Below are 26,553 nucleotides of genomic sequence, written 5' to 3'. Positions count from 1 at the left end.
GTCGGTGGACCTGGGTCTGCTCCAGTTGCCGCTCGCCCAGAGCGGCTGGGAGAGGGACTGCATGCTCCACCTGGAGCTGGACGGGCACTCGCTGAACACGGAGGTGCAGGAGTTCGAGAGGGAGCACGAGGTGCTGTCACTGACGTCGTAAAAACCTGAGAACACAACAGAGAAGGAAGTCAAGGACGAGGCACATCGAAACCCATTCCCCTTTTACCAGGGGGTCAATAAATCTCCTGTTATATCCCCCCCTCACTCTCCCATTATCCCACCCCTCACTCTCCCATTATCCCATCCCTCACTCTCCCCCTCACTCTCCCATTATCCCACCCTCCCGTCCCCTCACTCTCCCATTATCCCACCCATCCCGTCCCCCTCACTCTCCCATTATCCCACCCATCCCGTCCCCTCACTCTCCCATTATCCCACCCCTCCCGTCCCCTCACTCTCCATTATCCCACCCCTCCCGTCCCCTCACTCTCCCATTATCCCACCCTCCCGTCCCCTCACTCTCCCATTATCCCACCCCTCCCGTCCCCTCACTCTCCCATTATCCCACCCTCCCGTCCCCTCACTCTCCCATTATCCCACCCATCCGTCCCCCTCACTCTCCCATTATCCCACCCCTCACTCTCTCCCTCCATTATCCCACCCCTCACTCTCCCATTGTCCCACCCCTCCCGTCCCCCTCACTCTCCCATTATCCCACCCCTCACTCTCCCCCTCACTCTCCCATTATCCCACCCCTCACTCTCCCATTATCCCACCCCTCACTCTCCCCCTCACTCTCCCATTATCCCCCCCTCACTCTCCCGCTCACTCTCCCATTGTCCCCCCCCTCACTCTCCCGCTCACTCTCCCATTGTCCCCCCCTCACTCTCCCGCTCACTCTCCCATTATCCCACCCCTCACTCTCCCATTGTCCCCCCCCTCCCATCCCCTCACTCTCCCATTGTCCCCCCCCTCCTGTCCCCTCACTCTCCCATTATCCCCCCCTCACTCTCCATTGTCCCCCCCTCCCGTCCCCTCACTCTCCCATTATCCCCCCCTCACTCTCCCCCTCACTCTCCCATTATCCCCCCCTCACTCTCCCGCTCACTCTCCCATTGTCCCCCCCTCCCGTCCCCTCACTCTCCCATTATCCCACCCCTCACTCTCCCGCTCACTCTCCCATTATCCCCCCCCTCACTCTCCCGCTCACTCTCCCATTATCCCCCCCCTCACTCTCCCATTATCCCACCCCTCACTCTCCCATTGTCCCCCCCCCTCCCGTCCCCTCACTCTCCCATTGTCCCCCCCCCTCCCGTCCCCTCACTCTCCCATTATCCCCCCCCTCACTCTCCCGCTCACTCTCCCATTGTCCCCCCCCTCACTCTCCCCCTCACTCTCCCATTATCCCACCATCCCACCCCTCCAGACCCCTAATTCAGTACTGCCCAATAAAAATCAGTGACCAGCCACAGGTTTGGCTACAGCGGTACGGTTTTAGCCACATGCGGTAACTCTAGCAGAAAACGCCTTGCACACACTCCACACAATGCAGATAAATGTACCCAACACGGGTGTATTTACTTAGCAAACATCGACCACCATTCTGTGACCAAGGTTGTTAAACACTCAACAATCAAAAAGCACACACACTCCGCTTTTTTTTACCATTCCAACCAACACCCGCACAGAAAGATTGACACACAGAAGCTTAACAGGAACATTGAGAGCACATGCCCACCCACCCGGCCTATTACTCCATTTTTAGTTACTAATCAGACATGCGATCAGCCTCACCTGCATTCCCAATCATCCGGATTCCCAACCAGCCACATGTCCAATACGCTAGCCACAACCCTGCCCGTCCCTCCAGTCCCCTCAACTCTGACCTCAGTTCCTCAGCTTTTATTCTGATGTAATATTCTGGGTACCCACCCCCCCCACCAATGGAGATTGGATCAGCCTTTGAGACAGAGATCGGGAGAAGAGATCGGGTTAGAGGCTGGCTCGCCCCTAGGTCGCATCCACCTAGGGGACAGATCACGACCTCGAGGCCAAGAACTGGTGCGTGGCCCAGCGATAGGACCGTAGGAACAGGAGGAGGCCGTTCAGGCCCCTCGAGCCTGTTCCGCCATTCGATCAGATTGCGGCTGATCTGTATCTTAACTCCATCTCCCTGCCTTGGTTCCATAACCCTTAATATCCCTTACCCAACATAGAAGATAGGAGTAGGCCATTCGGCCCCTCGAGCCTGCTCCGCCATTCAATGCGATCATGGCTGATCATCCAAATTCAGTACCCTGTCCCTGCTTTCTCCCCATACCCCTGGACCCCTTTAGCCTTAAGAAATATATCCAACTCCTTCTTGAATATATTTAATGAATTGGCCTCTACTGCCTTCTGTGGTAGAGAATTCCACAGGTTCACCACTCTCTGGGTGAAGAAATTCCTCCTCATCTCTGTCCTAAATGGCTTACCCCTTATCCTTAGAATCTATTGGTTTAGAATTTTCCAATTGACCCCTCCAGCCTCAACTTTATTTGGGAGGTGGAGAGAGTTCCAGATTTCCTTTGTGTGAAGAAGTGCTTCCTGACATCACCCCTGAACGGCCTGGCTCTAATTTTAAGGTTCTGCCCCCTTGTTCTGGACTCCCCCCACCAGAGGAAATAGTTTCTCTTTATCTACCCCATCGAATCCTTTAATCATTGTAAATGCCTCGATTAGATCTCCACTCAATCTTCTAAACTCGAGGGAATACAAGCCTCGTCTGTGCAATGTGTCCTCATAATTTAATCCTTTTAACCCCCGGTATCATTCCGGTGAATCTGCTCTGCACCCTCTCCGAGACAAATATATCCTCCCTCCGTGGTGCTCGTGTTTTTTAAGCGTCAGTATCGGTGACTACAGGCGACACCGCGCCCCTCATCACCTGAGCTGGGCCTGGAGTCGGAGTCCAGATTGTCCATCGGCCCCTCGGCGAGCTGCGTCCCCGACCCCAGCTGCTTCAGCTCCCCCGAGCCACGATCCAGCTCCGAATGTTCTCCGGGAGGGGCGGCTCGCGGCGCCCCCGTGCGGGCTGGGCGCCTTCGTGAGCCCAACGGAGACGAGGCGCTCCTTGCCGTGGACTGCGGCTGCCCGGTCGCTGCCGCCCTCCGCCCGCCAGAGCCCCCCGTTCGGATCTTCGGTCGCACCGGGCACCAAGCCTGCGGCACTGGGCTCGGCGAGAGGCGGGCAGCCGATCACCGCCCCTTCGGCGGAGGCCCTGCAGGCACACGAGGGCCTCCCCGGCCCGCGGGCAGCCTCTGAGCGGGAGAGATTTGTTGTCGGGACGAGGTCCGAGTTCGGTGCCCCGAGGTCGGGCTGGGCATGGCGGTGTCCGATGCGGCCCAGGTGAAGCTCAGTCACCTGTCGGTTGAGATGCTGCAGGTGATGTTCCTCCAATTCAGCAGGTCCCAGTGAGAAGGACTGTGAAAATTTTAAAAAAAACCAACAACAAGCTGCATTAGAATCTGGATCCACCACAAGCCAGCTTGGCTCAGTCAGTGGCACTCTCGCTCCCTGAAACTGAACGTCGCGGGTCGAATCCCACTCTCATCGCTTGTGCACGTAATCTCTGTAACTTCCTCCAGCCCCATAACCCTCCGAGATCTCTGCGCTCCTCCAATTCTGGCCTCTTGAGCATCCCCTGATTTTAATTGCTCCCTTCAATCCCCCCCCAACCTCAGATTGCTACTTGACTATTCCAACATACACCTGGCTGGCCTCCCATGTTCCATCCTACGTAAACTTGAGGTCATCCAAAACTCGACTGCCCGTGTCCTAACTCGCACCAAGTCCCGTTCACACCATCGCCCCCTGTGCTCACTGCCCCGTGTCCTAACTCACATCCAGTCCCGTTCACCCATCACCCCCTGTGCTCACTGCCCCGTGTCCTAACTCGCACCAAGTCCCGTTCACCCATCACCCCCTGTGCTCACTGCCCCGTGTCCTAACTCACACCGAGTCCCGTTCACCCCATCACCCCCTACATTGGCTCCCGGTTAAGCAACGCCTCGATTTTAAAATTCTCATCCTTGTTTTCAAATCTCTCCACGGGTCTCGCCCCTCCCTATCTCTGTAACCTCCTCCAGCCCCACAACCCTCCGAGATCTCTGCGCTCCTCCAATTCTGGCCTCTTAAGCATCCCCCGATTTTAATCGCTCCACCATTGGCGGCCGTGCCTTCAGCTGCCTGGTGTCCTAAGCTCTGGAATTCCCTCCCTAAACCTCTCCGCCTCTCTCTCCTCCTTTAAGACGCTCCTTAAAACCGACCTCTCTGACCAAGCTCCTGTCCTAATATCTCCTTGCGTGGCTCGGTGTCAAATTTTGTTCGATAACGCTCCTGTGACGCGCCTTGGGACGTTTTACTCCGTTAAAGGCGCTATATGAATGCAAGAGGTTGTGTATAACACCTGGTTAAAGAATAACTAGCCCTGAACTCTTAACTCTCAATCGTGTCGCCGTTTTTATGTGGGCAGGTGTAATTGCAGCCATAAGCTCCAGCGAGATATGTAGGGGGTGGTGGTGGTGGCAGTCGTGGCGAGAGCTTGCACAATACACGCCTCAACAAACAGAAGAACAGATTGAGTACTGAGCACTTATGCAATAGCGCTCCGCTAATGGGTTACGGTCGGTGCAGGTGGTGTCAATTTGAATGGAAAAGATTCAGTAGATAACGACAGATTGGGCAGACTCTGGAGAGAGAGCGAGAACTTTGAGCACACGTTTAATGGTGTTTAGAGTCAGTCACTGGTGGTGGAAACAGCTTTGAGGGATGGTTGCAGATTGGGGGGGTTTATATATAGAATAACGGATACCCGGGAGTGAGTTACAGGCTGGAATCTAATCGAGGGGTTCGGGGGGTTTATATATAGAATAACGGATACCCGGGAGTGAGTTACAGGCTGGAATCTAATCGAGGGGTTCGGGGGGGGTTATATATAGAATAACAGATACCCGGGAGTGAGTTACAGGCTGGAATCTAATCGAGGTGTTCGGGGGGGTTTATATATAGAATAACGGATACCCGGGAGTGAGTTACAGGCTGGAATCTAATCGAGGAGTTCGGGGGGGTTTATATATAGAATAACGGATACCCGGGAGTGAGTTACAGGCTGGAATCTAATCGAGGGGTTCGGGGGGGGGGGTTATATATAGAATAACGGATGCCCGGGAGTGAGTTACAGGCTGGAATCTAATCGAGGAGTTCGGGGGGGTTTATATATAGAATAACGGATACCCGGGAGTGAGTTACAGGCTGGAATCTAATCGAGGGGTTCAGGGGGTTTATATATAGAATAACAGATACCCGGGAGTGAGTTACAGGCTGGAATCTAATCCAGGGGTTCAGGGGGTTTATATGTAGAATAACGGATACCCGGGAGTGAGTTACAGGCTGGAATCTAATCGAGGGGTTCGGGGGGTTTATATATAGAATAACGGATACCCGGGAGTGAGTTACAGGCTGGAATCTAATCGAGTGGTTCGAGGGGTTTATATATAGAATAACAGGTACCCGGGAGTGAGTTACAGGCTGGAATCTAATCGAGGGGTTCGGGGGGTTTATATATAGAATAACAGGTACCCGGGAGTGAGTTACAGGCTGGAATCTAATCGAGGGGTTCGGGGGGTTTATATATAGAATAACAGATACCCGGGAGTGAGTTACAGACTGGAATCTAATCGAGGGGTTTGGGGGGGTTTATATATAGAATAACAGATACCCGGGAGTGAGTTACAGGCTGGAATCTAATCGCGGGGTTCGGGGGGTTTATATATAGAATAACAGATACCTGGGAGTGAGTTACAGGCTGGAATCTAATCGAGGGGTTCGGGGGGTTTATATATAGAATAACAGATACCCGGGAGTGAGTTACAGGCTGGAATCTAATCGAGGGGTTCGGGGGGTTTATATATAGAATAACAGATACCCGGGAGTGAGTTACAGGCTGGAATCTAATCGAGGGGTTCAGGGGGTTTATATATAGAATAACAGATACCCGGGAGTGAGTTACAGGCTGGAATCTAATCGTGGGGTTTGGGGGGTTTATATATAGAATAACAGATACCCGGGAGTGAGTTACAGGCTGGAATCTAATCGAGGGGTTCGGGGGGTTTATATATAGAATAACAGATACCCGGGAGTGAGTTACAGGCTGGAATCTAATCGAGGGGTTCGGGGGGTTATATATAGAACAGGAGAGTGCAGCTGCTCCAGCTAGCAGCATTCATGCGAAACCAGTGATTAAATTCCAGCCAGAATCTGACGCCAGGAACACATTGTTCTACGATGTCAGGTGCTGAGAGCCCAACCCTGGCCCCGAGTTTCATGGCCCCTTATCTGATTGCCAGATATTTACCTGCGAGAGCTGGCGGAGCAGACTGGCGCGCTTTAACAAACACAGAGCCCAGTGATAGAGAGCGGTAATTATTTCATCAGCATCTGCTGCAGCCTGGGAAACCCTCTTATCTGCAAATTAGCTCAAAGTAACAACCAGGATCCCTATTCCTTTTTTTTTGGGAGCCGCTTAAATGCTTTAACTCTTTGCCTGCGCTCTCACTCAGCCAAACCGATTCACAGAAACCACTGTACGCCCTTAGTTTTTGCCCTCCCACTGGGGTACGGGGTTCCATAGACCCTTGATAGTTGGGCAATTCGACTGTGGAAGGCATCGCCGCCAGGCTTGGTACCCTGCTTGGCTGCTTGCTTTTTCCAACCAGGGGTGTGTGTGTCTGTGTGTGTCGGTGGGTGGGGAGAAAGGGAAGTGAGGGGTCATCGCTGGGCTGTCATCAGGCGCCCCCATGCTAAATGCACGCTGGGATAACGCGCGGCTCGGGCACCCGGTTCCACAGTGGCCGACTGCCACGGGCGGGGGACGGACCGAGCCCGCGTTATCCGGCCTGGGTCCCCGGCTCGATCGAGCCTCGGCGTCTCCAGTACGCTCCTCATCGGCCTCCCTCAGCCGCCCCCCCCCCCCCCCGCCCCGTTCCACCCAACATAAACTCCGACTAGTCCAGGACTCTGTTACCCCCCCCATCCCACAAACCCTGGTCACCTCCCTTCCTCTGACTCCACCTCCCGATGCCCCAACTCACAACTTCCCGGCCTGTTCTCCCAAACGTACTTTCCCCTCAGTCCGCAGTGCTGGTAAAAGAATGAAAGACTTGCATTTCTATAGCGCCTTTCAAGACCACCACACGTCTCAAAGCGCTTTAGAGCCAACAAAGTACTTTCGGAGTGCGGTCACTGTTGTATTGTGGGAAACGCGGCAGCCAATTTGCGCACAGCAAGCTCCCACAAACTGCAATGTGATAATCACCAGATCATTTGGGTTTTTTTTGTAATGTGGGTTGAGGGATAAATATTGGCCCCAGGACACCGGGGAGAACGCCCCCTGCTCCTCTTCAAATAGTGCAATGGGATCTTTTACGTCCACCTGAGAGAGCAGTTGGTTTAACGTCTCATCCGAAAGACGGTCCCTCCAACAGTGCGGCGCTCCCTCAGTACCGCCCCTCCGACAGTGCGGCGCTCCCTCAGTACCGCCCCTCCGACAGTGCGGCGCTCCCTCAGCACTGCCCCTCCGACAGTGCTGCGCTCCCTCAGTACTGCCCCTCCGACAGTGCGGCGCTCTCTCAGTACTGCCCCTCCGACAGTGCGGCGCTCCCTCAGTACTGCCCCTCCGACAGTGCGGCGCTCTCTCAGTACTGCCCCTCCGACAGTGCGGCGCTCCCTCAGTACCGCCCCTCCGACAGTGCGGTGCTCCTTCAGTACTGCTCCTCCGACAGTGCGGCGCTCCCTCAGTACTGCCCCTCCAACAGTGCGGCGCTCCCTCAGTACTGCCCCTCCGACAGTGCGGCGCTCCCTCAGTACTGCCCCTCCGACAGTGCGGCGCTCCCTCAGTACTGACCCTCCGACAGTGCGGCGCTCCCTCAGTACCGACCCTCCGACAGTGCGGCGCTCTCTCAGTACTGCCCCTCCGACAGTGCGGCGCTATCTCAGTACTGCCCCTCCGACAGTGCGGCGCTCCCTCAGTACCGCCCCTCCGACAGTGCGGTGCTCCTTCAGTACTGCCCCTCCGACAGTGCGGCGCTCCTTCAGTACTGCCCCTCCAACAGTGCGGCGCTCCCTCAGTACTGCCCCTCCGACAGTGCGGCGCTCCCTCAGTACTGACCCTCCGACAGTGCGGCGCTCCCTCAGTACTGACCCTCCGACAGTGCGGCGCTCCCTCAGCACTGCACTGGAGTGTCAGCCTAGCTTTAGGTGCTCAAGTCCCTGGAGTGCTCAACAACCTTCTGACTCCGAGGCGAGTGTGCTACCCACTGAGCCACGGCTGACAGTGTGAAGGAAGGAGTGTTGGCCCCCAGAGCGAACTCCGCCACCCCCTTCCTCGTCTTCCCGTATCCCCCGTGGGATCTTCTCCACCCACCCGCGAGGGCGGACTGGGGGCCTGGGGTTTAGCGTCTGGCTGGGAGACGAGCTACGCCCAGTATTTCGGGTTTTCATTAAAGGTGGTGCCCGCGTGCTGGAATCCTCACCGGCCATGCCAGCCTGGTCCCCAGTCCAGAAGGACCGGGCCTCGGCTGGGAACGGGTTAACCGCTAGGCCGCGGGCCAAGACTGGCGCTGACACAGCCCAGTGACACGTCAGCAACAGTGAGGACTGCCTGCGGGTGACTTGAGCACTTCTTCTGCCTCGAAGGCTCCTGTTTGTTTTGTCCCAGTCCCGGGTTATTGTCCTTTCACAATGGAATTCGACGACACAGCGGGATTGGGATGAGCCGCATTCTTCGAGCTTGAATCTACTTCCACCACTGCCCCCCCCTGGCCGAGCTTCGGTTCCACGGACGCCTCGCACAGGCCCGTATGGGGGTGGGGGCGTGCGGGTTCCACGGGCGTCGACCGCCCTCCCTTACAGACTCCCAGCGCAGCAGCCTAGACAGGCATCCCCGGTAACTGTTGATGCTCCTCCGGCCACGTGACTCACGGCGTCGCCGTGGCGCCGACCAAACGGGTGACGGAGGTTGGGGGCCGCAGACAATCCTACCGCGCCCTTCGATTGCCAAGGGGCGCTGTAACGCGGTTTCGAGCGACTTCGCCCGTTACGAAGTGGCCGGCTGCCAGGAAGGCCCGACAGATCGGGCGAGCGGAGCGTGCGAGGGCCAGAGCGCTGTACCTCCACGGCGACCGATCCCTCTTCAACTCGTCAGCGCAATGGAAGCCGCGCGTTGCTATGAAGAGAGATGGCCAAGTACATTTCTGGGTCAATGAAAGAAAGGCTTGCATTTCTCCAGCGCCTTTCACCACCTCAGGACGTCCCAAAGTGATTTACAGTCAATTAAGTACTTTTTGAAGTGTGGTCACTGTTGTAATGTAGGAAACGCGGCAGCCAATTTGCGCACAGCAAGCTCCCACAAACAGCAATGTGATAATGACCAGATCATCTGTTTTTAGTGATGTTGGTTGAGGGATAAATATTGGCCCCAGGACACCGGGGAGAACTCCCCTGCTCTTCCTCCAATAGTGCCTGTAGGATCTCTTACATCCACCCGAAAGGGCAGATGGGGCCTTGGTTTAATGTCTCATCCGAAAGACGGCACCTCCGACAGTGCGGCGCTCCCTCAGTACTGCCCCTCCGACAGTGCAGTGCTCTCTCAGTACTGCCCCTCCGACAGTGCGGCGCTCCCTCAGTACTGCCCCTCCAACAGTGCGGCGCTCCCTCAGTACTGCCCCTCTGACAGTGCGGCGCTCCCTCAGTACTGCCCCTCCAACAGTGCGGCGCTCCCTCGGTACTGCCCCTCCGACAGTGCGGCGCTCCCTCAGTACTGCCCCTCCGACAGTGCGGCGCTCCCTCAGTACTGCCCCTCCGACAGTGCGGCGCTCCCTCAGTACTGCCCCTCCAACAGTGCGGCGCTCCCTCGGTACTGCCCCTCCGACGGTGCGGCGCTCCCTCGGTACTGCCCCTCCAACAGTGCTGCGCTCCCTCAGTACTGCATTGAGTGTCGGCCTGGAGCCTGAGCTTCTGGAGTGGGGCTCGAACCCACAACCTTCTGACTCAGAGACGAGAGAGAGAGTGCACTGAGCCATAGCTGGCACCTAATGGGATCATCCTGGTGCGAGCAGCCAACAAGCAAAGACGCTGCCTCTTACCTGAGACACCAAGGGAACGAGAGTTGTGTTCATAATATATATTTAAGGAGGACTTTAGTTGTTAGGGCACTGCAGCATGAACCCTAATTCATATTTACACCCACGAGGTAGTTCGGAGGCTGAGATTCTGCGATCAGCTCACCCTTTGACTAGACAACGCCAGACATGCGAACAATTAAGGGATTAGCATCCATCAAGGCCCAATGGGAGTGTCACTCTGCAGCCTATACTTAAGAGAAAATTACCCCTCCGCTCTCCTTGTACACAGCCAGGCTGTGGAATCTGGATATCTGGATGGGGGGGAGCAAGAAACCGCAGCCTGTGTACACACTTCAGTCGTGCAGTCACTGCCCGAGGGCCCCGCTGCGAGATTGCTGAAGTTTTCTTTTATGTTCAAACGCGGGATGTGGGCATCGCTGGCAAGGCCAGCAATTATTGCCCGTCCCCCTCATTGCCCCTTGAAAAGGTGGCGGCGGGTTTTACTCAGTATTTACAGCACAGAAACAGGCCATTTGGCCCAACTGCTCCGTGCCGGTGTTTCTGCTCCACACCAGCCTCCTCCCACCCCTCTTCATCTCACCCCGTCAACATATCCTTCCATTCCTTTCTCCCTCATGTGTTTATCCAGCTTCCCCTTAAACACATCGATACTATTCGCCTCAACCACTCCCTGTGGTAGCGAGTTCCACATTCTCACCACTCTCTGGGTAAAGAAGTTTCTCCTGAATTCCCTATCGGATTTATCAGTGACAATCTTATATTGACGGCCCCTAGTTCTGGTCTCCCCCACAAGCGGAAACATCTTCTCTCCGTCTACCGTATCGAACCCTTTCATAATCTTAAAGACCTCGATCAGGTCACCCCTCAGCCTTCTAGAGAAAAGAGCCCCGGCCTGTTCAATCTTTCCTGATAGTTATAACCTCTCAGTTCTGGCATCACAGTCTGCACAGAGCGGGATTAAACGGAGTGGACTTGAACAGAGGGTTTTATTTGGGAATTTGGAAAGAGGGGGAATTCGGAAAAGAGGGGGAAGGAGTTGTTGCTTTTTGCCTCCACTACTTGTAGTCCTTTGTGTTACAGGTAGATAGTTAACTTCAGTACCCTTAACTTAATCTAGATCAAGTAAGTGGTCAAGAAACTACACTGTAAACTAAGTTACCTCATTACAAATTTAATTAAATGTCATTAAATAAAACAAGGTCCTATAGGGCTGGCAGCGCAGTAAGTGCCTGCATCTTGAGGAACTTCAGCTCAGAGTCTTTGAGCTGGAGTCTGAGGTGCAGACATTGCGGTGCATCAGGAATGGGGAGAGTTACCGGGACACTTTGATCCAGGAGGCAGTCACATCCCTTACGTTAGGTAGCGGTACAGGTCTGGTTAGTGGTCAGGGACAGGAGGGTGTGACTGCAACTCAGGCAGGTGAGGGGACCCCAGGTGCAGTGCTGGAGGAGCCCTTGTCCAACAGGTATGAGGTTCTTGCTGCCTGTGTGGATGAGGGATGAGCAAGCTGACCATGGTGCAGAAGGCCATTCAAGTGGGGGGAGTGAAAGGGAATGTAGTTGTGGTAGGGGACAGTATAGTCAGGGGGATAGATACTGTTCTCTGCAGCCCCGACCGAGAGTTCCGAAGATTGCGTTGCCTGCCCGGTGCCAGGGTTAAAGACATCTCCTCGCGGCTGGAGAAGAACTTGGGAGTGGGAGGGGGAGGATCCAGTTGTCTTGGTCCACGTAGGAACCAACAACATAGGTAGAACTAGGAATGAGGTTCTGCTGAGGCAGTTTGAGGAGCTAGGATCCAAATTAAAAAGCAGAACCTCAAAGGTAATAATCTCTGGATTGTTACCTGAGCCTCGCGCAAATTAACATAGGGACAAACAGATCAGAGGTTTAAATGCGTGGCTCAAAGAGGGGTGTGGGAGGAAGGGGTTTCAGTTCATGGGGCACTGGCACCAGGACTGGGGAAAGAGGGAGCTGTTCCGTTGGGACGGGCTCCACTTAAACCGGGCTGGAACCAGTGTCCTGGCGACCCGAATAACTAGGGCAGTAGACAGGGCTTTAAACTAATGAAGGGGGGTGGGAGGATTCAGGAAAGAGTAAATTTAAAAGCAGTGAGTGAAATGTCAAGGCTCTAGAGCAGAGTAGAGTTTTGTGTAAAAATAAGCAGAGTGGGTCAGGGAGGAGTCAGAGAGAGTAACAAAGGTCATAGGGCATCAGTGACTAAGGTGACATCAGGAAAAAAGAGAAATAAGTCAAAGCTAAAGGCACTATATCTGAATGTGCGAAGCATTCACAACAAAATAGATGAATTAATAGTGCAGATAGAAATGAACAGGTTTGATCTAATAGCCATAACGAAGACATGGTTGCAAAGTGGCCAAGGTTGGGAACTAAATATTCCAGGATACTTAACTTTTAGAAGAGATCGGCTAAATGGAAAAGGAGGAGGGGTAGCCCTGATAATAAAGGATGGGGTAAAGACAGTAGAGAGAAAGGATCTTAGCTCCGAAAATCAAGAAGTAGAATCAGTTTGGGTGGAGCTAAGAAACAGCAAGGGGCGGACAACATTGGTGGGAGTTGTTTATAGGCCCCCAAACAGTAGTTGTAATGTAGGGCAGAGTATAAATCAGGAAATTAGAGGCGCATGTAACAAGGGTAATACAGTAATCATGGGGGACTTTAATCTACATATATACTGGGCAAAGCAAATTTGCTGTAATAGTGTGGAGGACGAATTCATGGAATGTATGCAAGATAGTTTTCTAGATCAGTATGTTGAGGAATCAACTAGCCAACAGGCTATTTTAGATCTAGTATTGTGCAATGAGAAAGGGTTAATTAATAACCTCGTACTAAAGGGGCCTTTAGGGAAGAGTGACCATAATATGATAGAATTTTATATTGAGTTTGAAAGTGATTTAGTTAAATCCGAAACTAGGGTCTTAAATCTAAACAAAGCAAACTATGCAGGTATGAGGGGCGAGTTGGCTAAGGTAGATTGGGAAACTACATTAAAAGGTATGACAGTAGACAAGCAATGGCTAGCATTTAAAGAATTAATACATAATTTACAACAAATATACATTCCTTTAAGGCACAAAAACCCCACAGGAAAAGTGGTCCAACAGTGGCTAACAAGAGAAGTTAAAGATAGTATTAGATCAAATGAAGAGGCTTATAATGTTGCCAAAAAGAGTAGTAAGCCTGAGGATTGGGAGGATTTTAGAATTCAGCAAAGGAGGACCAAGAAATTGATAAAGAAAGGGAAAATAGAATTTGAGAGTAATCTAGCGAGAGACATAAAAACAGATTGCAAAAGCTTCTATAGGTAAGTAAAAAGGAAAAGATTAGTGAAAGTAAATGTGGGTCCCTTACAGGCTGAGACAGGAGAAATTATAATGGGGAATAAGGAAATGGCACAGAAATTAAACAAATACTTTGGCCTAGAAATTTGGTATAGCTGCATTTGGGGTGCTAGTCCTGGCGATGCGCAAAGTTTAGCGCCAGGCGCAATTTAACGCCACCTAGCGCGATATTGGGTTGCAGCGCCCCTAAATGTGATTGCGGCGCTAAATCAGGCACTGCACGCTATTCTTAAGGCGCCAACCCGGCGGCGCAACCCAATTTCGCGGCGGCGGGGCACAGCGAAGGTGCTGTCAATAATCACTTTCCCTGAGACACACTGGCGCCGGCCAGCTCTTAAAGGGGCAGGTCAATCGGCATCACCAGACACACTCACTGCCTTGTAGGCCTTCAAAGCGGTGGGAGCCTACCTGTGGCGCACCAGCCTAGCAAGACATGGAAAGGGTGAGGCAGAGGGCGGAACGCCTCACTGATGGGGCATTGGATGCTTTGGTTGGCGCAGTGGAATCAAGGCCAAGGAAGATGGTCGGAATGTGATTTATGTTTTGGACAGTCTCCCGGGTGTGAGAGGCAGTTATGTGTCAGTGTATTAGTTTTGCTTTCTGTTGCCATAGCTTTCTCATGTTTGAAGGAACCACATTTTGTGTAATGAAACACTTTCTTCATTTACAATGGCCATGCCTGCTATTTACATGCATCTTGCCCTTCACAGGCTTGGGGGTATCAGACCGGTTCCATTCCTGTTCTTGGAATGGCAGCAAGCATTCCATGAGAGGGGCCTAGAAGCTACTTCTGATCAGCCTCTGACGCGCAGCCTGAGAGGAGCCACTCGCGTAGAAGTTCAGGCCAGCAGGCATCTTCTCAGCCACCGACAGAGATGTCCTGCACCTTATCTGAGGCTCCAGATCTGGCTGAAGCAGCTGGCACAGCTCAGTCACCACCTCCTTTCTAAATTGCAGCCTTCTGACACACTGCTCCTCCGGCATGTTCATGTAGGAAAACTGCTGTCGGAAAACCCTGCCAGCGTAAGGTCTGCTGTGGCGACGTCTGTTGGCCCTCCTCCGTCTGGCCATGCCCGCCCCCCTCTCCCAGCGCCTCAGTGCCCTTTCCAGATGATTCAGCAGCAGGACGTTCCCCTCCAATGCAGCCCCCATAATAAGTGCCCACAGGAAGGTTCCCCGTTGTCAAGGCTCACCAACAGCAAGGTGATGGTCAGAAGGCTGAAGATCATCTGCCTACATTGGCTCAGTGGTCAAATGGCTCTCAGTGTGCAGCTCAGCAACTCTTTGTAGCTCTCGAGGAAGTTGTGCTCCAAAAATGGCTGCCGCATTTAAACCACACCAGTCCCCTTTAAATAACGCTCCTCCAGCCCGAGAGTGACTTGGTAAGGTTCCAGGTAAGCTGTCACTATTAGCGACAGGCGCTACGGAGGGGGGCGCCACTGAATTTCTGGTCCGGGGCGCCCAAAAGGCGTTGCACACTCAAATGACGTCATAATCAGCCTGCGCCCATGAGCGGGCACTAAGATTTAGCGCCGGCGCTAAATGCATGCTCAATATGGGGCGAGGCGCTAGGCGCCCTGCGCCCGCCCGGAAATTGGCTAGCGCCCCACTTCTCGGCCTCTTTAGGCGTTAATCGGTGGCGCTAACAACCGAATTTCTGCCCCTTTGTGTCTGTCCTCACGGAAGAAGATGCAAAAAGCTTCCTGGAAATAGTGGCGATCCAAGGCTGTAGCGAGAATGAGGAACTGAAAGAAATTAGTAAAAAAATAGTACTGGAGAAATTAATGGGACTGAAAGCCGATAAATCCCCTGGACCTGATGGCCTACATCCTAGAGTTTTGAAAGAGGTGGCTATAGAGATAGTGGATGCATTGGTTGTCATTTTCCAAAATTCCATAGATTCTAGAACGGTTCCCATGGATTAGAAGGTAGCAAATGTAACCCCACTATTTAAGAAAGGAGGGAGAGAGAAAACTGGGAACTACAGACCAGTTAGCCTGACATCAGTAGTAGGGAAAATGCTAGAATCTATTATTAAGGACGTGGTAACAGGGTTTTTTGAAGTTGTAACTGGCAGAATCGATAAGGGGGAACCAGTGGATGTGGTGTATTTGGATTTTCAGAAGGCATTTGCCACACAAGAGGTTATTAAACAAAATTAGGGCTCATGGGATTGGGGGTAATATACTAGCACGGACTGAGGATTGGTTAATGGACAGAAAACAGAGAGTAGGAATAAACGGGCCATTTTCGGGTTGGCAGGCTATAACTAGTGGGGTACCGCAAGGATCAGTGCTTGGGCCTCAGCTATTTACAATTTATATCAATGATTTGGATGAGGGGACCAAATGTAATATATTTAGCCCCAACCGTCTCCTTTTCACCATGGACGTCCAATCCCTCTACACCTCCATCCCCCACCAGGATAGCCTGAGGTCGCTCCACTTCTTCCTTGAACAGAGGCCCAACCAGTCCCCATCCATCACCACCCTCCTCCGCCTGGCTGAACTTGTTCTCACATTGAACAGCTTCTCCTTTGACTCCACTCACTTCCTCCAAATTAAAGGTGTTGCTATGGGAACCCGCATGGGCCCTAGCTATGCCTGCCTGTTCATGGGATATGTGGAACATTCTTTGTTTCAGTCCTACTCAGGTCCCCTCCCTCACCTCTTTTTCCGGTATATTGATGACTGTATCGGTGCCGTCTCCTGCTCTCGCCCTGAACTTGATAAGTTCATTCACTTTACTTCCAATTTCCACCCTTCCCTCACCTTCACATGGTCCATCTCCGACTCTTCCCTTCCCTTCCTTGACTTCTCCGTCTCCATTTCTGGTGATCGACTTTCGACAAACATCCACTACAAGCCCACTGACTCCCACAGCTACCTGGACTACACTTCCTCCCACCCCGCTTCCTGTAAGGACTCTATTCCATTCTCCCAGTTTCTCCGTCTCCGCCGCGTCTGTTCTGACGATGCCACCTTCCATACCAGTGCTTCCGACATGTCTTCCTTTTTTCTCAACCGAGGATTCCCCTCTACTGTGGTTGACACGGCCCTTGACCGTGTCCGTTCTATCTCCCGCACTTCTGCCCTCACCCCTGCCCCTCCCTCCCAGAACCACGATAGGGTTCCCCTTGTCCTCACCTTTCACCCCACCAGCCTCCACATTCAACGGATCATCCTCCGCCATTTCCGCCACCTCCAACGTGATCCCACCACCAAACACATCTTCCCCTCACCTCCCCTTTCAGCATTCCGAAGGGACCGCTCCCTCCGCGACACCCTAGTCCACTCCTCAATCACCCCTAACAGCCCTGCTCCTTCACCTGGCACCTTCCCGTGCAAGCGGAGGAGATGCAACACATGCCCTTTTACCTCCTCCCTTCCCACTGTCCAGGGCCCCAAACACCCCTTCCAGGTGAAACAGCGATTTACTTGTACTTCTTGCAATTTAATATACTGTATTCGCTGCTCACGATGCGGTCTCCTCTACATTGGGGAGACCAAACACAGATTGGGCGACCGCTTTGCGGAACACCTCCATTCAGTCTGTAAGGGTGACCCTGAGCTTCCGGTCGCCTGTCACTTTAATTCTCCGCTTCACTCCCACTCTGATCTCTCTGTCCTCGGCCTATTACATTGTTCTAATGAAGCTCAACATAAGCTCGAGGAACAGCACCTCATCTTTCGATTGGGCACTTTACAGCCTGCCGGACTCAACATTGAGTTCAACAATTTCAGATCATAACCTCGGCCCCCATTTTTCATGCTGTCTGATTTTTGCCATTCCCTTTTGCAACATTTTATCTTTCCTGTCTCTTACAAAAGTACAGTATGTTCCTTCAATTCCTTCCTCCCCTCCTAAACCCGCCCCCCCTGTCTCAGCACCTGCTTAATATCTGTTACATCTCCAGCTTTTTCCAGTTCTGATGAAGGGTCCCAGACCTGAAACGTTAACTCTGTTTCTCCCTCCACGGATGCTGCCCGGCCTGCTGAGTATTTCCAGCGTTTTCTGTTGTTATTTGTAATATATCCAAGTTTGCTGCTGATACAAAGCTGGGTGGGAATGTAAGTTGTGAGGAGGATGCAAGGAGGCTTCAAGGGGATATAGACAGGCTAAGTGAGTGGGCAAGAACATGGCAAGTGGAATATAACGTGGAGAAATATGAAGTTATCCACTTTGGTAGGAAAAATAGAAAAGTAGAGTATTTTTTAAATGGTGAGAGATTGGGAAATGTTGGTGTTCAGAGGGACCTGGGTGTCCTTGTACACGAATCACAGAAAGTTAACATGCAGGTACAGCAAGCAATTAGGAAAGCAAATGGTATGTTGGCCTTTATTACAAGAGGATTTGAGTATAAGAGTAAAGACGTCTTACTGCAATTATATAGGTCCTGGTGAGACCACACCTGGAGTATTGTGGACAGTTTTGGTCTCCTTACCTAAGGAAGGATATACTTGCCATAGAGGGAGTGCAGCGAAGGTTCACCAGACTGGTTCCTGGGATGGGGGGATTGTCCTATGAGGAGAGATTGAGTAGACTGGGCCTATATTCTCTAGAGTTTAGAAGAATGAGAGGTGATCTCATTGAAACATACAAAATTCTAACAGGGCTCGACAGGGTAGATGCAGGGAGGATGTTTCCCCCTGGCTGGAGAGTCTAGAACCAGGGGTCACAGTCTCAGAATAAGGGGTCGGCCATTTAGGACTGAGATGAGGAGGAATTTCTTCACTCAGAGGGTGGTGAATCTTTGGAATTCTCTACCCCAGAGGGCTGTGGAGGCTCAGTCGTTGAGTATATTCAAGACAGAGATCGATAGATTTTTGGATATTAAGGGAATCGAGTGATATGGGGATTGGGCGGGAAAGTGGAGTTGAGGTAGAAGATCAGCCATGATCTTATTGAATGGCGGAGCAGGCTCGAGGGGCCGAATGGCCGACTCCTGCTCCTATTTCTTATGTTCTTATCATCGTTGTAAATCTTTTTTGCACCTTCTCCAGTGCCTCAATATCCCTTTTATAATATGGAGACCAGAATTGAGCACAGTGCTCCAAGTGTGGTCTAACCAAGGTCTCTTTTTCTGGAGCCGCTGCTGTCCATGTGGTGAAGGTCCTCCGCAAGATCCTGCAAATCCATTGGCAGGATAGACGCACCAACGTCAGTGTTCTCGCTCAGGCCAACATCCCCAGCATCAAAGCTTTGACCACGCTCGATCAGCTCCGATGGACGGGTCACATTGTCCGCATGCCCGATACGAGACTCCAAAAACAAGCGCTCTACTCGGAGCTCCGACACGGCAAGAGAGCCCCAGGTGGGCAGAGGAAACACTTCGAGGACACCCCTCAAAGCCTCCTTGAAAAAGTGCAACATCCCCACCGACACCTGGGAATCCCTGGCCCAAGACCGCACAAAGTGGAGGAGAAGCATCCGGGAAGGCGCCGAATACCTTGAGTCTCTTCACCGGGAGCAAGCGGAAGCCAAGCGCAAACAGCGGAAGGAGCGCACGTCAACCCAAGCACCCCACCCACCCGCCCCTTCAACCACCGTCTGCCCCACCTGTGACAGAGACTGTAGGTCCCGCATCGGACTCATCAGTCACCTGAGAACTCATTTTTAGCGAGGAAGCAAGTCATCCTCGGTTCCGAGGGACTGCCTAAGAAGAGAAGGTGCTCCCACAGTGCTGTTAGGGAGGGAGTTCCAGGATTTTGATCCAGCGACGATGAAGGAACAATAATATATATCCAAGTCAGGGCGCGAGGACAACCACAGCACCTTTCCTTCATGCCCCAATTATGATCAGCCCACCCCGCACAACACCACACCTGGTGGGGCACTCATCCACTATCAGAGGGGCAGTACTGAGGGAGTGCCACACTGTTGGAGGGGCAGTACTGAGGGAGTGCCACGCTGTCGGAGGGGCGGTACTGAGGGAGTGCCACACTGTCGGAGGAGCAATACTGAGGGAGCGCCGCACTGTCGGAGGGGCAGTACTGAGGGAGTGCCACACTGTCAGAGGGGCAGTACTGAGGGAGTGCCACACTGTCGGAGGGGCAGTACTGAGGGAGCACCGCACTGTCGGAGGGGCAGTACTGAGGGAGCGCCGCACTGTCGGAGGGGCAGTACTGAGGGAGCGCCACACTGTCGGAGGGGCAGTACAGAGGGAGCGCCGCACTGTCGGAGGGGCAGTACTGAGGGAGCGCCGCACTGTCGGAGGGGCAGTACTGAGGGAGCGCCGCACTGTCAGAGGGGCAGTACTGAGGGAGTGCCACACTGTCAGAGGGTCAGTACTGAGGGAGCACCGCACTGTCGGAGGGGCAGTACTGAGGGAGCGCCGCACTGTCGGAGGGGCAGTACTGAGGGAGCGCCACACTGTTGGAGGGGCAGTACAGAGGGAGCGCCGCACTGTCGGAGGGGCAGTACTGAGGGAGCGCCGCACTGTCGGAGGGGCAGTACTGAGGGAGCGCCGCACTGTCAGAGGGGCAGTACTGAGGGAGTGCCACACTGTCAGAGGGTCAGTACTGAGGGAGCACCGCACTGTCGGAGGGGCAGTACTGGGGGAGCGCCGCACTGTCGGAGGGGCAGTACTGAGGGAGCGCCGCACTGTCGGAGGAGCAGTACTGAGGGAGCGCCACACTGTCGGAGGGGCAGTACTGAGGGAGCGCCGCACTGTCGGAGGGGCAGTACTGAGGGAGCGCCGTGCTGTCGGAGGGGCAGTACTGAGGGAGCGCCGCGCTGTCGGAGGGGCAGTACTGAGGGAGCGTTGCACTGTCGGAGGGGCAGTACTGAGGGAGCGCCGCACTGTCGGAGGAGCAGTACTGAGGGAGCGCCGCACTGTCGGAGGTGCCGTCTTTTGGATGAGACGTTAAACCCGAGGCCCCGTCTGCTCTCTCAGGTGGACGTAAAAGATCCCACAGCAATATTTTGAAGAAGAGCAGGGGAATTCTCCCCAGTGTCCTGGGGGCCAATATTTATCCCACAATCAACATCACTAAAACAGATGATCCGGTCATTATCCCAGTGCTGTTTGTGGGAGCTTGCTGTGCGCAAATTGGCTGCCGCGTTTCCCACATTACAACAGTGACCACACTTCAAAAGTACTTCATTCGCTGTAAAGCGCTTTGGGACGTCCTGAGGATGTGAAAGGTGCTATAGAAATGCAATTGTTTTCACTGAGAGTGTCGGCCTGGATCTTTGTACTCAAGCCTCTGGAGCGGGACTCGAACCCACGACCTTCTGACTCAGGGGCGAGAGAGAGAGAGAGACCCACTGAGCCAATCTGACACTTGGTTCAAACGGACGCAGCACGAGAACACCGCACTTTACTGAGGTCGGGGGGGGACACAGAGTGAAGCCGCGTCTCATTAAAGGGGATGTCCTGTGGGCTGGCCCCAGGAGGGACTGACCCTGTAACTCCAGCTTACAGTCACGCTGTCGCAGGAATTACCCGGTGCTCCTCTCACTCGCTCTTTGAACGCAGGGGTCACTCTGCCTCTGATGGGGACAGGAGGAGGTAAGTCAGCCCCTCGAGCCTGCTCCCCCCCCCCCATTCAATTCAATTCAATTCAATTCAAATCGCTTTATTGGCATGATGACAAGGTACATCTTATGTTACCAAAGCATCGAAAAACATTCATGGTTGTACACAAAAATACAGATCTATCCATACAGTGTACAAACAGATATATCCCTGAGTGTATAAATATACATTCATATAATTTGTATATACTCTTTTCTTATATTTAGTGGTTGTCCCTCTGTTTATGGCAAGCTGTAACATAGTGTGCCGCTAAGCTTACACAATTTCTCTCTTCCCCTAGTAGGTATGGGAGTTTTTGGTCGTCATTCAAATTTCTGAATTCCGGGCATATTTTTGTGAATTTTGGGTAGAAATTCTCCCTTATGCCCTGATATTTTCTACAAGCTGTGAGGAAGTGCATCTCTGTCTCCAGTCCGATCGTAGCTGACCCGTTACCCGATCCCATTTACCCGCCTTCGCTCCGTATCCCTCGATACCCTTACCCAACAAAAATCTATCAGTCTCAGTCATGAAAGCTCCAGTTGACCCTCGGCATCCACAGCTTTTTGGGGGAGAGAGTTCCCGATTTCCACCACCCTTTGTGTGAAGAAGTGCTTCCTGACATCACCCCTGAACGGCCTGGCTCTAATTTTAAGGTGACGCCCCCTTGTTCTGGACTCCCCCCACCAGAGGAAAGTTTCTCTCCATCCACCCTATCGAATCCTTTAATCATCTTAAACACCTCGATTAGATCGCCCCTTAATCTTCTAAACTTGAGGGAATACAAGCCCAGTCTGTGCTCACAATTTAACCCCTTTTAGCCCCCCCCCCCGGTATTATTCTGGTGAATCCGCGCCCTGCTGCACCCCCTCCAAAGCCAATATACCCCTCGCGAGGTGCGGTGCCCAGAACTGAACGCACGTGAGCCCGTGTGGACTGTCTCAATGTCAAAGCAACCTCCCTCCCCCGCCCCACGCCCAGCTCCCCAACAACCCCTCAATGACGGAGCCCTGCTCGACAGAGACTATCGCAGAGGGCACAGGACAACCCCCCACCCCCACCCCCACCCCCCGCTTTAGATGATGTGGAGTGCCACATTTTCAAAAGGGAGCCAAGGTGCAAAGTAGCCCCCATTCAAACGCTCTCCAGGACAGTTTCCAGGCAGCTTAACCATCCAACCAGGGCCATAGAATCAAAACACAGAGGCACGGCGTCTAATCAGCATTTGAAAAGGCAAAGACTGGCCGACAGTGTGTGTGTGAGACCCGCCGCAAGGTTGCTTTCGATGAAGGATGCCCTTCGGTCTATTGTGCCTCTTCCTGTCTCCTCCAGCGTCCTGTGCAGCTGGGTCTTAAAGGGGCCCCGCACCTTGGCTTCCTGTCTCCCCCAGCACGCTGTGCAGCTGGGTCTTAAAGGGCCCCCACACCTTGCCTTCCTGTCTCCCCCAGCGTCCTGTGAGGCTGGGTCTTAAAGGGGCCCTGCACCTTGCCTTCCTGTCTCCCCCAGCGCGCTGTGCAGCTGGGTCTTAAAGGGGCCCCGCACCCTGTTCTCTTGCTTCCCCCAGTGCGCTGTGCAGCTGGGTCTTAAAGGAGCCCCGCACGCCCTGGCCTCCACCAGCCTTCCTGGCCAGCCCCCTTCCAGCTGTTGAATCAACATCTGCAACCCGCTTGGCCAGTCGGGGTTCCGGGAGACCGTCTCCCTTGCTAAATCCGGCTCCCTGATTCTGACAGCAGAATAGGAGGCCCAGGAAAGACTGGACCTAAAAGCCTCCTTCTGGAATAAAAGGGGCTGTTTGACCAGTGGAGGCGGCACATGGAGATTGGGTCTCCCAGAACCCCTGTGTAGAGGAGCACTTCCTGGCATCTGTTGTGAACTTTCCCTCACACCCACCCACCATGTCCCGTTGCCCCAGATGTATATTTTCTGGGATTATCTTTACTATCCCAGTAAAACACCAATTACTTTGAACTGGGGGCGGACACGGTAGCCATCTTGTACACAGCAAGATCCCACAACGAGGCGAGCAACTAATTAATCTGCTTTTGGCAGAGCTGCGGGACCTTTACCATCGACCCGAGAGGCCAGACGGGGCCTCGGTCCCATCCATTGCACCCAGTCTGATCCCAACTATTGCATCCCAGATTGATCCCAACCAATCCATCCCAGTCTGATCCCATCCAATCCATCCCAGTCTGATCCCATCCAATCCACCCCAGTCTGATCCCAACCAATCCATCCCAGTCTGATCCCATCTAATCCATCCCAGATTGATCCCATCTAATCCATCCCAGATTGATCCCATCCAATCCATCTCAGATTGATCCCATCCAATCCATCCCAGATTGATCCCATCCAAGCTATCCCAGTCTGATCCCATCCAATCCATCCCAGATTGATCCCATCCAATCCATCCCAGATTGATCCCATCCAATCCATCCCAGTCTGATCCCATCCATTACATCCCAGTCTGATCCCATCCAATCCATCCCAGTCTGATCCCAACCAATCCATCCCAGTCTGATCCCAACCAATCCATCCCAGTCTGATCCCATCCAATCCATCCCAGTCTGATCCCAACCAATCCATCCCAGTCTGATCCCAATCCATCCCAGTCTGATTCCATCCAATCCATCCCTGATTGATCCCATCCAATCCATCCCAGTCTGATCCCAACCAATCCATCCCAGTCTGATCCCATCCAATCCATCCCAGATTGATCCCATCCAATCCATCCCAGGTTGATCCCATCCAATCCATCCCAGATTGAGCCCATCCAATCCATCCCAGATTGATCCCAACCAATCCATCCCAGTCTGATCCCAACCAATCCAACCCAGTCTGATCCCAACCAATCCATCCCAGATTGATCCCATCCATTACATCCCAGTCTGATCCCAACCAATCCATCCCAGTCTGATCCCAACCAATCCATCCCAGATTGATCCCATCCAATCCATCCCAGATTGATCCCATCCAATCCATCCCAGATTGATCCCATCCAATCCATCCCAGATTGATCCCAACCAATCCATCCCAGTCTGATCCCAACCAATCCATCCCAGTCTGATCCCAACCAATCCATCCCAGATTGATCCCATCCATTACATCCCAGTCTGATCCCAACCAATCCATCCCAGTCTGATCCCAACCATTACATCCCAGTCTGATCCCATCCATCCCAGTCTGATCCCAACCAATCCATCCCAGTCTGATCCCAACCAATCCATCCCAGTCTGATCTCATCCAATCCATCCCAGATTGATCCCATCCAATCCATCCCAGTCTGAACCCAACCAATCCATCCCAGTCTGATCCCAACCAATCCATCCCAGTCTGATCCCAACCAATCCATCCCAGTCTGATCCCATCTAATCCATCCCAGATTGATCCCATCTAATCCATCCCAGATTGATCCCATCCAATCCATCCCAGTCTGATTCCATCCAATCCATCCCAGATTGATCCCATCTATTACATCCCAATCTGATCCCATCCAATCCATCCCAGATTGATCCCATCCATTACATCCCAGTCTGATCCCATCCATTACCTCCCAGCCTGATCCCAACCAATCCATCCCAGTCTGATCCCATCCATCCCAGTCTGATCCCAACCAATCCATCCCAGTCTGATCCCATCCAATCCATCCCAGTCTGATCCCATCCATCCCAGTCTGATCCCAACCAATCCATCCCAGTCTGATCCCAACCAATCCATCCCAGTCTGATCCCATCCAATCCATCCCAGTCTGATCCCATCCAATCCATCCCAGTCTGATCCCATCCAATCCATCCCAGTCTGATCCCATCCATTACATCCCAGTCTGATCCCATCCATCCCAGTCTGATCCCAACCAATCCATCCCAGTCTGATCCCATCCATCCCAGTCTGATCCCAACCAATCCATCCCAGTCTGATCCCAACCAATCCATCCCAGTCTGATCCCAACCAATCCATCCCAGTCTGATCCCAACCAATCCATCCCAGTCTGATCCCATCCAATCCATCCCAGTCTGATCCCATCCATTACATCCCAGTCTGATCCCATCCATTACCTCCCAGCATGATCCCAACCATTGCATCCCAATCTGATCCCGGGGTCCCCTCGGCCCCTCTCCTACCTGCTCGCTGCCGGCTCTTCCCACGGGCTGGAGACCACCCGGGCTCTGCTGTCCATCGCTGCCGGCTGCATCCTCCTCCTCCTGCTCCTCCTCCTGCTGCCCCGCCAGCACCCGCCGCACCGTCTCTTCCTGCCTCTCCCGGAGCAGCCGAAGTTCTTGCAGCCCGGCCAAGCTGGCTTCCAACCTTTCCCCGATCCGGTTCCTGTCGAGCCCGGGGTTGGGGGCGCTTGCACCCGCCTTCCGAGCCATGGTGAGCCCCGGGGGTTCTCCTCTCACCTCTCCTTTCCCCCCAACCTCCCTCTCCAGGGAAAGTAACAAGGATCTGGACACAATGTAACTCCTCTGAAATGTATCCAGTAAGTTTCCGCTGAGAAATCGACACAATGTAACTCGGCTGGAATGTATCCAGTAAGTTTCCACTGAGAAATCGACACAATGTAACTCTTCGGAAATGTATCCAGTCAGTTTCCACTGAGCAATCGACACAATGCAACTCTTCGGAAATGTATCGAGTCGGTTTCGCTGAGAAATCGACACAATGTAACAGGCAGGCAGCTGCCGATAGGCTGGGCCGGTCACGTGGCGCCCCGAGGGGGGCGTGGCCTGGCAGCCCTTTGATTCCTGAGAGCAGGAATCTTGCAATTGGCTGGTGGGAGGCTTTTCAAATGATCTCATTATTATCCCTGGCACACAGACACACACACACACAACAAAAACATATCTTCCCCTTGAAGAGAAAAGCTCATTGTTTGAAGTAAGTTAAAAGTTTTGTCCCCGGGCGGTGCAGGAGAAGATGAGAAGCAATTATCCTGTGTGAGGATCAAGGGTTTTGTTTTAAATTTGTTTTTTTTTGCCCCTGAGGGCGCTGCAGCTCTCGATGGGGTTACGGGTTCCACCGCACTGACTGCCCTCCAGCACCCAGTCTGTGGGACAGCACGGATTAGAGGGAGTTAAGATACAGATCTGATTGAATGGCGGAACAGGGTGGAGGGGCTGAATGGCCTCCTCCGGGAGTTCCTATGTTCCTATTCCATATTCCACTCCAGAGACTTGGGCGCGTAATCCAGGCTAACACGCGGCAGTGCAGTACTGAGGGAGTGCTGCATTGTCAGAGGGCTTGTCTGGTAGTTAGAATATGAAATTCAATGTCACAAACCAATGTTGAAGTAGATTTAACATCAGCATCTTGCATTTATACGGCGCCTTTAATGTAGTAAAACGTCCCAAGGTGCTTCACAGGAGCGATTATCAAACAAAATTTGACACCGAGCCACATAAGGAGATATTAGGACAGGTGACCAAAAGCTTGGTCAAAGAGGTCGGTTTTAAGGAGCGTCTTAAAGGAGGAGAGAGAGGCGGAGAGGTTTAGGGAGGGAATTC

General features: G+C 53.1%; 1 pseudogene across 1 annotated transcript; it reads right to left on the bottom strand.

The window, feature by feature from the left end:
- Positions 1–25,702, bottom strand: LOC147092865 (uncharacterized; annotated as a pseudogene). The gene is made up of 3 exons (XR_015075008.1): positions 25,174–25,702; positions 2,918–3,453; positions 1–155 (listed from the first exon to the last, which is right to left on the bottom strand). The product of XR_015075008.1 is annotated as an uncharacterized LOC147092865 (transcript).
- Between the last annotated feature and the right edge of the window lie 851 nt (positions 25,703–26,553).

The sequence above is a fragment of the Somniosus microcephalus genome, unplaced genomic scaffold (genome assembly GCF_052327205.1).
Source record: "Somniosus microcephalus isolate GS21.2 unplaced genomic scaffold, FLI_Smic_1.0 unresolved_chr2, whole genome shotgun sequence".
Classification (NCBI taxonomy): Eukaryota; Metazoa; Chordata; class Chondrichthyes; order Squaliformes; family Somniosidae; genus Somniosus; species Somniosus microcephalus.
Note: the sequence above shows the minus strand (reverse complement) of the source record. Positions and strands in the feature narration are given on the sequence as shown.